At 45.8% G+C, this 17,493-nt stretch overlaps 1 protein-coding gene across 1 annotated transcript in view; it reads left to right on the top strand.

The window, feature by feature from the left end:
• PLPPR5 (phospholipid phosphatase related 5) overlaps positions 1 to 17,493 on the top strand; it is a 115,743-nt gene that overhangs the window by 18,328 nt on the left and 79,922 nt on the right. The gene's annotated exons all lie outside the window — the stretch shown is intronic.

The raw sequence follows: 17,493 nt of genomic DNA on the forward strand, positions 1-17,493 counted from the left end.
ATAATAGGGAGTTTTGCTTAATAATTAAATACATGATATATTTAGATTGTTTTAGAATCTATCAAAATATTGGTTACTTGGATAAAAGCCCTGCAAACTACTGTGACATCAGAATGAAGTGTCCTTTAGCATGTTTATATTCTTATTTTACTGTATGTCAAAATGTGACGAGATTTTGACTTATAAAAAATGTATAGTGCATACAAATTGCCTTTTATCAAAAGAAACAGAAGACGAGATTTATACTGACGAGCAATTTATTAAACTGACAAATGGATAAAATAACACAAAATCAAAGAAAAACTGATATTTTGCAGCATTTTCTTTTCAGATGGTATTTCCAGGAGTAATCAAACACTGTTGTCGTTGATTTTAAATGCTATTGCATCACGGGTTCTGGAATAGTTACGATGGAGCAGGTAACTGGTGCTTTTCCTCACTCAGAACTCTGATTGGAAAGATTTCAGAACTGCTCCCCAGCTAGCTACCCTTCCTTTGGAAGAACATCCTTTACTTGCCTTATTCTGGCACAGCTGAACACTGTACGTTGAGGAATTGGCTTTGTAAAAAAAAACAGTTGCAAAATCATGAAAATTAAAATAAACCTTGAAAAATAAAAGACATGGTGGTGTGTGTGTGTGTGTGTGGGGGGGGAATCAATAAAGAACTGCAAGCAGTAAACTCTGACCCCAGCCCAGGAAAGCACTTAAGCTCCTGCGTAACTGCAAGCATGTGAGCAGTCCCATTGAAGTCAATGGGAATAATCACATGCTAAAGTTCTCTTCACTGCAGTGTTAGTTTGAATTATCTACACTTGAGTTAACTCCTCTCGTGAGAGTGCTCACACTGTAAAACAACACTTGAGCTACACGGTGAGTGTTTGGATTAGCAGCTGAGTCCCTACTACATAAGTAGCTTGACTGTTAGCAATACTGTTTAGCACAGCTTTAACCCATATCCCCCTGCGGTTATGTTTCCCCTGCAGCTGGGAGTGTACCTCTTAGCCCAGATAGACAGATTCACACTAATTCTGCTTGAGGTATCATGCTAAAAATAGCAGTGTGGATATTGTGGCATGGGCAGCAGCTCGGAATAGCCAATCAAGCTTGGACATAGGGGGTTGGATGGATTTGGACTCAGGAAGCTAACCGGAGCCACCACCCTTGCTGCAACGTCCAGCAGTGCTATTTTCAGCAGAGCTCGTGCTAGTCTATCTATCCAGGCTGGTAGACATGTCCTGACAGGCCAGCTAGCTTGAGTTTAAAGCAGCACTCAACTGGAGCTAGAGAGTTTTGTGTGTGGACAGGAGTCAGGTTAAGGGCTACATTGGAGTTGTGCCTCAAGCTAATACTGAGGTGAAGACAAGCCTCTAAAAGATAGAGAAGGATATGTGATAAATAGAGATGGCATTATATGAACAACATAAGATACTGGAAGAAGTTGCTGTCCATTAGATTTTACAATTACCGAACATGTATTTTTCCTGGTATGCTTGTTCCATTGTACTTAGTGATTATGGTTGCCAGGTGTCTGGTTTTCGACTGGAACATCTGGTCAAAAAGGGACCCTGGCAGCTCCGGTCTGCACTACTAACCAGGCTGTTAAAAGTTTGGTTCGTGGTTGGGGGGATGAGGAGGGGGCCTGCAGCAGCTCTCTTTGTGGAGCTTGCAGGCAGTGCGAGCACCAGCGGGCAGGGGATGGATCCCAGTGGAGGGGCTGGAAAAGGCATTTGGCTGAAGACTGGGGCCGGCAGGGTTAACCCCAGGCAGCAGCCTCTGTGGTTGCCAGGGGTGCCCTGCGGAGCAGGCATTGTGGCCTTCAGGAAGTCCCTTCAGCCCCCTCCCTGCCTGGCCCAGCAGGAGCAGAAAGAAGAGCCGGCCTGGCTCTTCCCGAGCTGCATGCAGCCGGCAGCAGGGGAGGGAACCAGCCAGGGCGAGCCACTGCTGCCTGCTCCGTAGCCTGTTCCCCAGGGGGCTGCTGCGCTGGGCTCATCTTGGGACCATGTGGCTAGCAGATAACAGGCTGTGGGCTTGTCTGTCTTCTCCTGGGGATGAATGGGTTGTGCGGAAGCATGGGGCTAAAGTTGGGCAGTTCTCCCTGTGAACAGGTCTGAGTAGAGCTGGGCAACAGCTGGGCAAGGAGGCTCCAGCCAGCGGCCGGGCTGGTGGGGGGTGAAGGAGAGGGGCTGGTGGTCACAGCAAATGGCGGGGGGATGAGGAGGAGCCCTGCAGCAGCTCTCTCCCTGGAGCTGCTGTGATTTGTCTTACACTGGGGCCGCAATGGGGTGTGTGGGTCACTTGTGGGGAATTCTCACCCCCCCTTCCCCTCCCTCCATTCCAGAGAACAGGAAAAAATGTTGTCCTTGATGCACTGGCCAAGCCATGTGTCCAGGAATCATGGCAGATATAGCAGTCTCTGAGGCCCAGGAAATGCCAGGGCAGCGCCTCCCAGAGACCCCGCAAACTGCACCAACCAGAGCTGCCTAGAGCCCGCACCCTGCCCCAGCTTGGAACCCCTTCCTGCACCCAAACTCCCTCCCAGAGCCCCCATCCTATGCCCCCTCCCACACCCCAACCCCCTGCCCCAGCCCGGAACCCCTTCCCACACCCAAACTCCCTCCCAGAGCCCACACTCCATGCCCCCTCCTATACCTCTTCTCACACCCCAACCCCCTGCCTCAGCCCAGAGCCTCATCCTGCACCTCAAACACCTCATCTCCAGCCCCACTCCAGAGCCCACACCTGTGACAGTTGCAGTCTATATGGTTTTATAAAATATGCTAATGAGTGAATATAATGTAACTGGAATATGCTTCATACAAAAGATCTCTTGTAAGGTATCATTACAAATCTTATAATCTACTGAGTGTGATCATCCTATCTGTATAAATGTATCACTCTTGTATCTGAAACTAGAAATATGAAACATAAATCTGAGGGCCTATTGTAATTATGCAAAGTGTGGGCCATTAAAGGTGGTTTGGAATCTTGATGACGCCCATTAAACAGGACAATTGTCTGCAGATGGGTGTGTTTTACCTGTAAGTCTTCCTGTATACCTATGTGCTGGCAAGTGGGCAAAGAAGTCTTGCAGTGACATGTGATTATGTCACCTGAACTGGAATCCATCTTTAACCTGGTGTCTTTCCATTGAGAAGGAGGGGGTGGGAACTCAGAGAAGGACAAAAGGATTCCCGCCTTATGCAAAATATATATAAAGGGGTGGAACAGAACAAAGGGAGGAGAGGAGCCATCATGAAGAATCCCCTAGCTACCACCTGATCTGAAACAAGAGCTGTACCAGATGAAAGAATTGTGCCCAGGCCTGGAAGGTGTCCAGTCTGAGGAAAAAACTTACTGAAGCATCTCTGAGGGTGAGATTATCTGTATTCAGTTTGATTAGACATAGATTTGCGCATTTTATTTTATTTTGCTTGGTGATTTACTTTGTTCTGTCTGTTACTACTTGGAACCACTTAAATCCTACTTTCTGTATTTAATAAAATCACTTTTTACTTATTAATTAACTCAGAGTATGTATTAATACCTGGGGGAGCAAACAATTGTGCATATCTTTCTATTGGTGTTATAAAGGGTGAACAATGTATGAGTTTACCCTATATAAGCTTTATACAGGGTAAAACAGATTTATTTGGGTTTAGACCCCATTGGGAGTTGGGCATCTGAATGTTAAAGACAAGCACACTTCTGTGAGCTGCTTTCAGGTAAACCTGCAGCTTTGGGACAAGAAATTCAGACCCTGGATCTTTGTTGGAGCAGACAGGAGTGTCTGACTGAGCAAGACAGGGTGCTGGAGTCCTGAGCTGGCAGGGAAAACAGGAGCAGTGGTAGTCTTAGCACATCAGTTGGCAGCTCCCTGGGAGGTTTCTGTGATCCAACCCATCACAATCCTCTCAGCCAGAGTCCTCACCCTCTCCCACACCCCAACCCAACCCCACCCCACCCCCTCCCCCAGCCCAGTGAAAATGAGCGAGTGAGCAAGGTGGGGGAGAGCGAGCAATGGAGGGAGGGGGGATGGAGTGAGTTGGGGCGGGGCCTTGAAGAAGGGGCAGGGCCTTGGGCAGGGGGCGGGGCAAGAGTGTTTGGTTTTCTGCAGTTAGAAAGTTGGCAACCCTCATAGTGATATGCAAAACAATAACAAATAAAAAAAATCCACAATAGCAGCAAATAATTTTAACTTGTGAAACTGTATTTTTTCTATAATCATCTTAACATCATTTTGTTTGAGTTGGACATTACAGAATAGGCCTCAGGTAGTGCAGATCAGTGATGTTACACAGGTTTACCCCTGCTGAGAATCTGGCCCTACGTTAAAGGTACATAGAATAATCTCCCTGTTTTAGGGAAAAGTTATTGACAATGGAGGTTGAACACGAGTTTATTTATATCATGCTAGGACAGGAGTCAGCAACCTTTCAGAAGTGGTGTGCCGAGTCGTCATTTATTCACTTTAATTTAAAGTTTCACGTGCCAGTAATACATTTTAATGTTTTTTAGAAGGTCTCTCGCTATAAGTCTATATATTATATAACTAAACTATTGTTGTATTGTAAAATAAACAAGGTTTTCAAAATGTTTAAGAAGCTTCATTTAAAATTAAATTAAAATGTTGATCTTATGCCGCTGGCCCACTCAGCCCGTTTCTGGTCTGGGGTTCTGTTCACCTAGACCAGCAGCGGGCTGAGCGGGGCCTGCAGCCGGGAACCTGGCTGGCAAAGGTCCAGCAGCCAGAACCCCAGACCAGCAGCAGGCTGTGCGGGGCCAGCAGCTGGGACCCCAGACCAGCAGTGGGATGAGCCGCTCAGACCACTGCCGCTCAGGGGTTCCATCCGCCAGCTTCTGCCAGCCGGGATTCCAGCTGCCGGTCTGGGGTCCCAGCCCTGCCCACATACAGTAGGTACCTACCTTCTCCCTGGTTCTGGCCCAGTCTCTTTCTCTCTCTGCACTGAGCTGAGGGTGGGAGTGCACTGAGCACAGGGCTGGGGGTGAAGGGTCTGGCCAGGAGCTAGAATGAGAGAGGGGGCTCAGGGTTGGGGCAGGAGGTTTGGGTGTGGGGCACTTACCTGGGCAGCTCCCATTTGGTGCAAGGGGTGCAGGTGGGAATGTGTGTGGGGGGGTGCAGGAGCTCCCATTTGCTGCTTAGGGTGAGGGTGAGGATGTGGGGGGTGCAAGAGTCAGGATGTGGGGTTGCAGGGGTGGGAGGGCTGGGTATGTTTGGGGTGCCAGAGTCAGGGCTGGGGTCATGGGGGGTGAAGGAGTCAAGCAGAGGGCTGTGTGTGTGGGGGGGGGGGTACAGAGCTCAGGGCAGGGGCCTGGGTGTGTGTGCGAGGCACAGGGCTTAGGGCATGGGTCTGGGGTGTGTGCAGGGCTGCAGGGCTGCGGGGCTCAGGGCAGAGGGCTGGGTGTGTGTGGGTGGGGGTCAGGGCAGAGGGCTGGGAGGTGTGGGGGTGGGGTCAGGGCAGGAGGCTGGAGGGGATATGTCCCTATTCCACACCTTCCTTCCCCAAGGTCCTGCCCTCACTTCTTTTCTGCCTCCGTTGGGAGCAGCAAGCATGCTGATGGGATTCCGGCAGGCAGCAGCGTGCCATTAAAAATCGGCTCGCATGCCGTCTTTGGGACGCGTACCATAGGTTGCCAACCCCTGTGCTAAGAGATCCCTCTGATTATGCAGATTGCAGAAAAATAGGAAAAAGCTTTAGTACATTTTGTCTGGCCCAATACTAAAGCAAACCTAAAGCCTAAAGCTCTGTGAACTGAATTCTCAGGGGGGTTGAAAGTGGGAGTGGATTTGTCTTTGTATAATCTGGTCTGTCAGATATGACGTGGCTTCACAGCTGCTTAGAATTCAGCTCTCTGTCTCTGGAGGTGTCCTTGTGCATTCCTATTCATCCGTAGCTTTTCACTCAGTGTAATTTTGTTTAATTTAGATCTCTGTCTCCCTGTATAGAGGGAATCTCTTACTTCTGCCTGAAGCACTAGTGTGAAGTAAGACATCAAAGACCTTTCGGGGTGAAATTTACCTGTGGTACAGAGGGCCAGCTCAAGGCTCTCAGCATCATTTAAATGATGCAAAGGGACTATGCAAAAAGACAGCTGCCACACAGGGATGGTTGTATAACCCCTGCACTTTGCAGAAAAAGTCTTTATGCCAGCCAGGCTGGTGCAGAAGGCCAAAATGGGGGAGGCCAGGGCAGACCAGGAAGGAGTCAGGTTTCCTCAGATCCGGTTGTCCCAACACACCCTGTGAAATTGGTGTGGGCTCACTCGCTCTGGGTTGCTAGAGGATGTTTCAGCTCCGCAGCCACTCTGCACTGTACCTGACATCAATGGAGTCTTTGGGTCAGGCCCATACAGCCTGATCACTCATGCATTAAGATTGTGGTGTGGATTTCCCCCTTTATGAATATGTGGGTTTTGTATGTTGGGGAAACATATCCTCATCTCTTTTCTTTTTTTCTTCATTAAAAGCCCATGTACTTCCCTATCCCTCGGTGCCTCTGATAAGACTTGCCAGGTTTGGCACTTAAAGGTATTTTCCTGTTATAAGTTCATAGCACAGTGACTTTGTTCTCCTATTTTCATGGTACATTTACTATTCACCAGTTACGTTTTATGTCTGCCTTAAGGCAAAGAAGTACATTCTCATCACTCTAGGGCATATAAAAGCTACACATAACCCTAATGAATTTTGTTTATATTTAAGTACATTTGATTAGTTCAGAACGTTAATCTTTACATCCTGTGAATTATTCACACCTAATTTGCCTCTGGCCTGAGTGAAACTCACCCAGAAATTAAGAGACTTGTTATAGGGAATGTGTTGAACGGAATATGCTAATTGTATCTCTCTACTGAATCTCAGATTTAGGGAAAACGATGGCAGAAGACAAGCCTTATTTTTGATGATTTGTTATGATTTTACACCCACTTTGCAGTGGGGTAATGGACAATACAAGGAGAACCTAGATCATAATGGAGAACCAAGTCAAAGCAGCCTGCCTTGCCAGTGCTTCCATTTTTGTTTTTGTTTTGTTTTCTTAAGAAAATGCTGGGAGGGTAAGTAGATGAGCACGTAAATGACAGATGCATGGAGTAGGCATGAAATCAATGGAAGTTAGATGCCTAAGTATGTCTAAAAACATGGGCCTTCATCTCTTTAAAAATGCAAGATGCTCAAATACCTCAGCAATGGGAGCCATAGGAGTACCTTGGATGATAGGCATTTTTTTTTCTGTTACTGTAGTGGCTATTCATATTTTACATGTTCATAGGTTCATGACAAATTTCAACACAACTTATGGGAACCACTTACCCATAGCAGAATAGAACTAATTTGATTTTTCATGTTCATTCTCATCTTTATCATGCAGCTTCAGATGGTAAGAAACTATATCCCATATCTTGCACTTCACTGTGAACTGAATATAGGAATCATACCCTGTTCTTAAAATAAAGGTTCCTTAGGAAAACTGATGTTTAGGCTTCAGCTCTGGCTTGTCAGCTGCAGTGGTGCTGCAGGTTTGGGCAGAGTGTGGGTGGGTAGCAGTGTGAGGTTGGTGGCCGGAGGTATTCAGCGTGGATAGTGCAGAGAAAGGAAGAATGCCTCCGTTATCATGTTCTGTGTGCTGGGTAATAACATGAGAGAACTCTGTTTCTAAAACTAAATGGGCTCTCTATGAAGGAAACTGTTTACACAGATGCTGCAAAGGCAGCTAGCATTCAAAGCATGGGCGCACAGACTGGTTCCTGGTGCCTCTTCCCTCATGCCACCTCTGCTTCTGCCTCCAAGTTCCATGGAGGTTGCTCTGTAGAGGCTGCTGAGAACCGCCTCAGAAGTGGCATTTATTTCACCTTTAAAAACAGGTGCAACTCGGGTTCCCCTCTATACCAATCTCCATGTACCATGCAGTGCTATGAGGGAGGGGGAAACCTGGGTGTGACTCCTAAGGAACTCTTGATGCCAAGTACAAGAGAGCATAAAGGGTGCATTAGGGTTACAGGGATCCCTCGGCCTGGTATTTACATTCTAGTTCAGCAAAATAATGTCATGTAAGACAAGCTCCTCCAGACAGAGGGTGGGAGACACATTTCTCCAGGTGGAATCATTGTGTGTTGCATGTCCTACAATAGGAGTCTATTTGCATTTAAAGTCAAATGCTAATGAAGAGCTGGCAGAGATTTGAGAAGGAAACTAGCAAGAAGAGGTAAACAGCAGGGGAGAGGGAAACCCTATCTTGAAGTGAACATCAAAGATCTACTCTGGTATATTTAAATGTGCAAAGAGACACCCAAGCATCCCTCAACTAGGAAGTAAATGTACAGCGAATTTGCTTCATGAAAAAAGGATTTCAACCAGTCTTGACTGAAAATGCTGGAGAGAACTTTGGGTGAGATCAGCTTCTTTAGCTAGGAGGATAACTTGTTTAAGTTTAGTCTCTAGAAAGTGGATTATGATCTGGTTTTATATGTAACCATTTGTTTCTACATTTCATATGGATTTTTTTCTTGAATCTCTATTCTTTTTTAAATTTCTTTTTATTTTATAACCAATCTCAAGTGCTGTGAGTAATACTGGAAGTAAGACTCGTAAACTGAGGACAGAGGACCTGGTATTTCTGTAGATATCTGGTAATCAGGGGCTGGATATCACAAGGAGACACTTTGAAGGTGCTGCGGTACATATGTTGTCAACCTGCAAGTCAAAGGCAGGGCTGAGTGGCTGTCAGGCTGGTTGTGTTAAGGAGCTAGCACCCTGCCAGTCCAGGCAAGACCCCCTGAGGCTGGGGGCAGGTGATAATAAGGTGACTCACAATCCTGTGCGCTCCTAGAGGTAGTCACACTTGGACACCACTCAAACGACTCCTTCACACCCTGTTTGGGGCACTGAGAGCTATCACCGTTGCTAGACAATCATCCTTTGTATCTAGGGAGCACAAGCAACAATCTTGAGGTTGTGTCCTCTGTAGCATGCTGGAGAAAAGGCTCTCTCTGTGTTCCCATCTCCATCCTCAGTGAACCTCAACAGCCAGGATCTGGCCCTATAAGCTCCTTGGTACTGGGATTGTACTTTCTTCTGTTTTCTTCTCTTAAGCATACTCTCCAGACTCAGTAAATAATAAATAATAGCCATGCTGGGCCCTCTTTTTAATGAGCTGACCCCTAGGCCTAACATGCTGCAGCCATGTATGCATGTTTCTATAGGCTGAGTTAATAGCTTACATTATATAACAATGTAGTTTGGGAGGAGTGGGTCAATGGGAGTTTGGCTGAGTAAGGAGTGACGAATTATAAACTTCAGGATTTGACCTTGGATGAATAAAAGTAAACTGATATATAAAGGAGCTGTCATTTTCTGCTTGTTGGTAAATATGCTCAGTCTTTAACAATCAGAGGCAGATTTTAGGTAACACGTGCCATGCCCCTTGTTTTATGAAGCATTTTCTTCTTCATTGCTTTGTGTAAACATGAGCTGAATGCAAACAGCCCTTGCTGCATTTGTTATAATTAAATGCTGTCCTAAAAATGATCAGAATGACAGGGTCTCAATATGAAAGCTACCCACTGCCAGCCAGACCACTCCGAGCAATATGGCACTGACGAGGGCAACCGCTCATATGTACATCACCAGATTCTCCCTAACCCCACTCACACGGGGGTCCATTAGGTACTGAGGGTCTCTGGAAACCAAACCATGAAGGCTTCACCCACACACTGGAATTTGTTTTTCTAATGTTCCTTGGCAGTAGCTGGGTGACTCATCTCTTCAGTGCACTGCCTTCTGCATCCTCCAGTCCCTAACTCAGCAAGAAGTATGCAGAAGTAAAGCACAGGATGGAGGGAACTGGGAGGCAGATCATAAAGGAGAAGAACCAGCTGGCATTGTCTTCCTTATTAATGCTCTAAATAAGGGAGAGGATACAAAGAAATATTTGGGAAGCATGTAAGAATGAGACAGGAGAGAAGAGGTGTGGTGGAAGAGCTACATGGGGCAGCAGAGTAAAGAACAGAGAGGATATGGGAAGAACAAAAGACTACTGATTTCTAGGGTAATGGGGGGAAGCAAGACAAAGAAGCAAGGGGGAGAAACAGCAGAGAAAGCCAGGGAGGAGAGAAAGGAACACAGCAAGGCAGCGATGTGGAATGAGACAATGAGGGAGAGAAGAGGAAGAGCAAGGGGCACAGGGAGAAACACGGAAGGGGACAAAAGGAAGTAAAAAATGATATTGTGAATGTAAATCTTATTTAAGGCTGGGGAGTAAGGTAAACAGGACTCTTCTCCATTTGCCTTCCTGCCCAAGAAGAAAGACTGCTGAAAGTACCCAAAGAGACAAAGGAACCGAGCGGTGGGAAAGGCCAGGGCTGAGTCCAGACTGAGACAGAGGAGTCTAGTCTGTAAAGAGAAATAACTTGAACTCTAGCTACAGAATCTCTGCATCCCGCCTAATTCAACATTTAGGGTGAGACATTACATTTTGTTACCTGTTTCTTTAGTGAATCAAGCTTAGTTTGCATGTTTTGTTTTATTTGCTTAGTAATCTGCTTTGTTCTGTTTGCTATCCCTTATAATCACTTAAAATCCATCTCTTGTAGTTAATAAACTTATTTCTTGTTTATAACATAACCCAGCTTGTGCAATCCATATCACAGAATCATAGAATATCAGGGTTGGAAGGGACCTTAGGAGGTCATCTAGTACAACCCCCTGCTCAAAGCAGGACCATTTCCCAACTAAATCATCCCAGCCAGGGCTTTGTCAAGCCTGACCTTAAAAACCTCTAAGGAAGGAGATTCCACCACCTCCCTAGGTAACCCATTCCAGTGCTTCACCACCCTCCTAGTGAAAAAGTTTTTTCCTAATATCCAACCTAAACCTCCCCCACTGCAACTTGAGACCATTACTCCTTGTTCTGTCATCTGGTACCACTGAGAACAGTCTAGATCCATCCTCTTTGGAACCCCCTTTCAGGTAGTTGAAAGCAGCTATCAAATCCCCCCTCATTCTTCTCTTCTGCAGACTAAACAATCCCAGTTCCCCCAGCCTCTCCTCATAAGCCATGTGCTCCAGCCCCCTAATCATTTTTGCTGCCCTCCACTGGACTCTTTCCAATTTTTGCACATCCTTCATGAAGTGTGGGGCCCAAAACTGGACACGGTACTCCAGATGAGGCCTCACCAATGTCAAATAGAGGGGAATGAACATGTCCTCGATCCGCTGGCAATGCTCCTTCTTATACAGCCCAAAATAGCATTAGCCTTCTTGGCAACAAGGGCACACTGTTGACTCATATCCAGCTTCTCATCCACTGTAACCCCTAGGTCATTTTATGCAGAACTGCTGCCTAGCCATACGGTCCCTAGTCTGTAGCAGTGCATGGGATTCTTCCATCCTAAATGAAGGACTCTGCACTTATCCTTGTTGAACCTCATCAGGTTTTTTTTGGCCCAGTCATCTCATTTGTCTAGGTCCCTCTGTATGCTATCCCTACCCTCCAGCATATCTACCCCTCCTCCCAGTTTAGTGTCATCTGCAAACTTGCTGAGGGTGCAGTCTATGCCATTCTCCAGATCATTAATGAAGATATTGAACAAAACCGGCCCCAGGACCGACCCTTGAGGCACTCTGCTTGATACTGGCTGCCAGCTAGACATGGAGCCATTGATCACTACCTGTTGAGCCCAACGATATAGCCAGCTTTCTATCCACCTTATAGTCCATTCATCCAGCCCATACTTCTTTAGCTTCCTGGGAAGAATACTGTGGGAGACGGTATCAAAAGCTTTGCTAAAGTCAAGGAATAACATGTCCACTGCTTTCCCCTCATCCACGGAGCCAGTTATCTCCCCATAGAAGGCAATTAGGTTAATCAGGCATGACTTGCCCTTGGTGAATCCATGCTGACCTTGCCTGATCACTTTCCTCTCCTCTAAGTGCTTCAGAATTGATTCCTTGAGGGCCCGTTCCATGATTTTTCCAGGGACTGAGGGGAGGCTGACTGGTCTGTAGTTCCTCGGATCCTCCTTCTTCCCTTTTTAAAAGATGGGCACTACTACATTAGCTTTTTTCCAGTCATCCGGGACCTCCCCCGATCACCATGAGTTTTCAAAGATAACGGCCAATGGCTCTGCAATCCCATCCACCAACTCCTTTAGCACCCTTGGATGCAGTGCATCTGGCCCCATGGATTTGTGCTCATCCAGCTTTTCTAAACAGTCCCAAATCACTTCTTTCTCCACAGAGTGCTGGTCACCTCCTCCCCATGCTGTGCTGCCCAGTGCAGTAGTCTGGGAGCTGACCTTGTTTGTGAAGACAGAGGCGAAAAAAGCATTTAGTACATTAGCTTTTTCCACATCCTCTGTCACTAGGTTGCCTCCCTCATTCAGTAAGGGGCCCACACTTTCCTTGACTTTCTTCTTGTTGCTAACATACCTGAAGAAACCCTTCTTGTTACTCTTAACATCTCTTGCTAGCTGCAACTCCAAGTGTGATTTGGCCTTCCTGATTTCACTTCTGCATGCCTGCGCAATATTTTTATACTCTTCCCTGGTCATTTGTCCAATCTTCCACTTCTTGTAAGCTTCTTTTTTGTGTTTAAGATCAGCAAGGATTTCACTGTTAAGCCAAGCTGGTCGCCTGCCATATTTACTATTCTTTCTACACATCGGGATAGTTTGTTCCTGCAACCTCAATAAGGAGTCTCTAAAATACAGCCAGCTCTCCTGGACTCCTTTACCCCTCAAGTTATTCTCCCAGGGGATCCTGCCCATCAGTTCCCTGAGGGAGTCAAAATCTGCTTTTCTGAAGACCAGGGTCCGTATTCTGCTGCTCTCCTTTCTTCCTTGTGTCAGAATCCTGAACTCGACCATCTCATGATCACTGTCTCCCAGGTTCCCATCCACTTTTGCTTCCCTACTAATTCTTCCCATTTTGTGAGCAGCAGGTCAAGAAGAGCTCTGCCCCTAGTTGGTTCCTCCAGCACTTGCACCAGGAAATTGTTCCCTACACTTTCCAAAAACTTCCTGGATTGTCTGTGCACCGCTATATTGCTCTCTCAGCATATATCAGGGTGATTAAAGTCTCCCATGAGAACCAGGGCCTGCGATCTAGTAACTTCTGTTAGTTGCCAGAAGAAAGCCTCGGCCACCTCATCCCCCTGGTCTGGTGGTCTATAGCAGACTCCCACCACGACATCACCCTTGTTGCTCACACTTCAAAACTTAATCCAGAGACTCTCAGGTTTTTCTGCAGTTTCATACCGGAGCTCTGAGCAGTCATACTTCTCTCTTACATACAACGCAACTCCCCCACCTTTTCTGCCCCACCTGTCCTTCCTGAACAGTTTATATCCATCCATGACAGTACTCCAATCATGTGAGTTATCCCACCAAGTCTCTGTTATTCCAATCACATCATCGTTCCTTGACTGTGCCAGACTTCCAGTTCTCCCTACTTGTTTTCCAGGCTTCTTGCATTTGTGTATAGGCATTTAAGATAACTCGCTGATCGTCCCACTTTCTCAGTATGAGTCAGGAGTCCTCCCCTCTTGCGCTCTCCTGTTTGTGCTCTCATGCTTCGTCCCGGCATCCCATTTCCCCACTCACCTCAGGGCTTTGGTCTCTTTCCCCCGGTGAACCTAGTTTAAAGCCCTCCTCACTAGGTTAGCCAGCCTGCTTGCGAAGATGCTCTTCCCTCTCTTCGTTAGATAGAGCCCATCTCTGCCTAGCACTCCTCCTTCTTGGAACACCATCCTATGGTCAAAGAATCCAAAGCCTTCTCTCTGACACCACCTGCATAGCCATTCGTTGACTTCCACGATTCGACAGTCTCTACCCTGGCTTTTCCCTTGCACAGGGAAGATGGACAAGAACACCACTTGCGCCTCAAACTCCTTTATCCTTCTTCCCAGAGCCATGTAGTCTGCAGTGATCTGCTAAAGGCATTCTTGGCAGTATCATTGGTGCGCATGTGGAGAAGCAAGAAAGGGTAGCGATCTGAGGGCTTGATGAGTCTTGGCAGGCTCTCTGTCACATCATGAATCCTAGCTCCTGGCAAGCAGCAGACTTCACGGTTTTCCTGGTCGGGGCGGCAGATAGATGACTCAGTTCCCCTGAGGAGGAAGTCCCCAACCACCACCACCACCCGCCTCTATCTCTTGGGAGCGGTGGTCGTGGAACCCCCATCCCTAGGACAGTGCATCTCATGCCTTCCAATCGGTGGAGTCTCCTTCTGCTCCCTTCCCTCAGATGTATCATCTAGTTCAGTCTCCACATTAGTACCTGTGGAGAGAACATGAAAACAGTTGCTCACCTGTATCTGCATTGCTGGTACATGGCCGCTCCTCTTTCTTCTTCTGGAGGTCACATGCTGCCAAATTTCTTCAACGTCCCTCTGTCCCTGCTGCACAGCCTGCTCTGATTCTTAAGAACGTTGTGCCCATAGAAGCATATCCCAACATCTGTCCAGGAAATCTTCATTTTCTCTTATGCAACGCAGTGTTGATACTTGTTTCTCTAGACCTCGAACCTTCTCTTCCAATATGGAAACCAGTTTGCACTTTGTACAGACAAAGTTGCTTCTGTCCTGTGGAAGAAAGACAAACATGGCACAACCTGTGCAGTTAACAACAGCTGATTGCTCACCTTCCATATTACTTTCCTTCTAAGAGCTTCCTCAGCTGTTGCAGTAACTACTCAGAGAAGCCCTCTCCCCAGGCAAACTCCCTCTGTTAGCCTCCGCTGTTCACGGCTCGGGGTGGGGGGTGGGAGGGAGGCAAGAAGCTTTGCGTTTCTCTCTTCACATTGAGGGAGAGGGTGAATTTGTATGAGCTTGTTCTGTGCAGATCTTTCTATACAACCCAAGATAATATCATCTGGGGTTTACCTCTCCACATGAGTACTGGCTGAATCCTCTCACACAGATCTGAGTGCAGTGTGTGTCTGCAGCTGGGTGTGGTCTTGCTTCGATGTGTGCTGGAAAGGGGTTTGAGAGCCTGGCACAGCAATCCAGTGCAAGAGAAAACCCAGGCTGGCAGGGCCAGAGGGCTGAGTGAGACCCCAGCACACCAGATGGCAACCCGTCACACATTCAACTTAGCACAGGCCAGTAACAAGGCCAACCTTACCTAAATAAACTTGAATCACTTTTATTCCAGAATTAGTGTCTTCAAACAGACTGGCACTGAAAAAAACCTAAATCAGTTGTAATTCACACTTATTCTGGTGCAAGTTTGTGTGTAAACCAGTTCTTATTCCATCTGCTGTGAGCAAACAGTTCCTGACAATGTCAAAATTTCTAGTAAGCTCATGGAATGTATCAGGAACAACTTTTTGTTCCAGAAAGTGGAGAAGTAACCAGGGGGGTACCTATTTTTTCTTGATTCTGACCAACTAGGAGGAATTATTAGTGAATCCAAAGGTGAAAGGCAATTTAGGCGACAGTGATCATGAAATGATAGATTTCGTGACTCTCAGGAAAGGAAGGCATGAGAGCTGCAGAATAAGGATAATGGATTTAAAAAAAAACATTTAACGAACTCAGAGAACTGCGAGGTAAGGTCCCATAGGAAGAAAATCTAAAGGAAAAAGAAATTCAGGAAAGCCTGCAGTTCCTCAAGGAAACAATATTAAAGACACAACTGCAACCTATTCCAATGCAAAGGAAAGATAGGAAGAATAGTAAGAGGCCAATAAGGCTCAATCAGGAGCTCTTTAATTACCTGAAAATCAAAAAGGGATCGTACAAAAAGTGGAAATATGGTCAGATTGATAAAGGAGGAGTACAAAAGAATATCACAAGTATGTAAGGACAAAATCAGAAAGGCTTAGGCATAAAATGAGATACAACTTTCAAGGAACATAAAAGGCAATAAGAGGTTCTTTAAATACACTTGGAGCGAGAAAACGATGAAGGAAGTGACAAGGAAGGCAAGCCAAAATAAGGAAAGGACAGGTTAAAAACTATTTAGATAAGTTAGAGATATTCAAGTTGACAGGTCCTGATGAGGTGTACTTAAGAAACTAGCTGAAGCAATCTCGGAGAGGTTAGGAATGACCTTGAGGACAGGAAAGGTCCCATAAGACTGGAGAAGGGCAAATATAGTACCTATCTTAAAAAGAGGGACAAGGAGGAGAGGGAATTATATACTAGTCAGTGTAACTTCAGTGCTGGAAAGATGATTGATTAAATTAATTAAATAAATTAAAAAAGCAAATGATTAAACAATCAATTTGTAAGCACCTGGAAGCTAATAGGGTTATAAGAAATAGTCAGCATGGATTTCTCAAGAACAAATCATGCTAAACCAACTTAATTTCCTTCTTTGATAAGGCTATTGACCTAGTGGATGGGAGGGGGAAACAGATGTGTGATATACTTTGATTTTACTGAAGTTTTTGACGCAGTTCCACATGCCATTCTCCTAATCAAACCAGAGAAATGTGATCTAGATGAAATTACTATAAGATAGGTGCACAACTGATTGAAAGAATGTCCTCAAAGAGTAATCAATGGTTTGCTGTCATATTGAGAGGGTGTATCTACTGGGGCTCCACAGGGAGCATCCTGGGTCCAGTACTATTCAATATTTTCATTAATGAATTGGATAATGGAGTAGAGTGTATGCTGATAAAATTTGCAGGTGACGCCAAACTGGGAAGTGTTGCAAGCTCATTGGAGGACAGGTTTAAAATTTAAAATGACCTTGACAAATGGGAGATTTGGTCTGAGTTGAGCAAGATGAAATTCAATAAAAACAAATGCAAAGTACTTCAGATAGGAAGGAAAAATCAAATGCACTACTACAAAATGGGGAATAACTGTAGGTGGTCATACTACTGAAAAGGATCTGGAAGTTATAGTAGACCACAAACGAAATATGAGTCATCAATGTGATGCAGCTGCAAAAACAGTCTAATATGATTCTATCGTGTATAAACCGTATTGTATATAAGACACATGAGGTAATTATCCCTCTGTACTTGGCACTGGAGAGGCCCCAGCTAGAGGACTGTGTCCAATTCTGGGCACCACAATTTAGAAAAGATGTGGACAAATTGGAAGGAGTCCAGCGGAGAGCAACAAAAATGATAAAAGGTTTAGAAAACCTGACCAATGAGGAAAGGTTAAAAAACCGGTCTTGTGTAGTCTTGAAAAAAGAAGACTGATGTGGGCAGGGGAACTGATAACAGTCTTCCATTATGTTAAGAGCTCTTATAAAGAGGACCATGATCAGTTGTTCTGCATGTCCACTGAAGGTAGGACAAGAAGTAATGGGATTAATCTGAACCCAGGGAGATTTTGGTTAGATATTAGGAAAATCTTTCTAACTCTAAGGATAGCTAAGCTCTGGAATAGGCTTCCAAGGGAGGTCATGGAATTCCCACCTTTGGAAGCTTTTAAAAACAAGCTGGACAAACAGCTGTTGGGGATGGTCTAGGTTTACTTGGTTCTGCCACAGCACAGAGGGCTGGACTTGAT

The sequence above is a fragment of the Mauremys reevesii genome, linkage group 8, assembly GCF_016161935.1.
Source record: "Mauremys reevesii isolate NIE-2019 linkage group 8, ASM1616193v1, whole genome shotgun sequence".
NCBI lineage: Eukaryota > Metazoa > Chordata > Testudines > Geoemydidae > Mauremys > Mauremys reevesii.